The sequence below is a fragment of the Triticum aestivum genome, unplaced genomic scaffold (assembly GCF_018294505.1).
Source record: "Triticum aestivum cultivar Chinese Spring unplaced genomic scaffold, IWGSC CS RefSeq v2.1 scaffold56191, whole genome shotgun sequence".
NCBI lineage: Eukaryota > Viridiplantae > Streptophyta > Magnoliopsida > Poales > Poaceae > Triticum > Triticum aestivum.
The window spans coordinates 1-947 of NW_025226290.1; positions in this window are offsets into that span (position 1 = coordinate 1).

The following is a 947-nucleotide window of genomic DNA, read 5'->3' on the forward strand; positions in this document are numbered from 1 at the left end:
CCCTCTCGGTAATACACATCACATAAGCCTTGCAAGCATTACAACTAATATGTTAGTTGAGAGATGATGTATTACGGAACGAGTAAAGAGACTTGCCGGTAACGAGATTGAACTAGGTATTGGATACCGACGATCGAATCTCGGGCAAGTAACATACCGATGACAAAGGGAACAAACGTATGTTGTTATGCGGTCTGACCGATAAAGATCTTCGTAGAATATGTAGGAGCCAATATGGGCATCCAGGTCCCGCTATTGGTTATTGACCGGAGACGTGTCTCGGTCATGTCTACATTGTTCTCGAACCCGTAGGGTCCGCACGCTTAAGGTTACGATGACAGTTATATTATGAGTTTATGCATTTTGATGTACCGAAGGTTGTTCGGAGTCCCGGATGTGATCACAGACATGACGAGGAGTCTCGAAATGGTCGAGACATAAAGATTGATATATTGGAAGCCTATGTTTGGACATCAGAAGTGTTCTGGGTGAAATCGGGATTTTACCGGGTTACCGGGAGGTTACCGGAACCCCCCGGGAACCATATGGGCCTTCATGGGCCTTAGTGGAAAGGAGAAAGGGGCAGCCCAAGGGGGCTGCGCGCCTCCCCCCCTTCCCCTAGTCCTATTAGGACTAGGAGAGGTGGCCGGCCACCCCTCTCCCTCTTTCCCCCTTGGGAATCCTAGTTGGAATAGGATTGGGGGGGGGGGGGAGTCCTACTCCCGGTAGGAGTAGGACTCCTCCTGCGCCTCTCTCTCTTGGCCGGCCCCCCTCCCCCCTTGGCTCCTTTATATACTGAGGTAGAGGCACCCCAAAGACACACAAGTTGACACAAGTTGATCCACGTGATCTATTCCTTAGCCGTGTGCGGTGCCCTCTGCCACCATATTCCTCGATAATACTGTAGCGGAGTTTAGGTGAAGCCCTGCTGCTGTAGTTCATCAAGA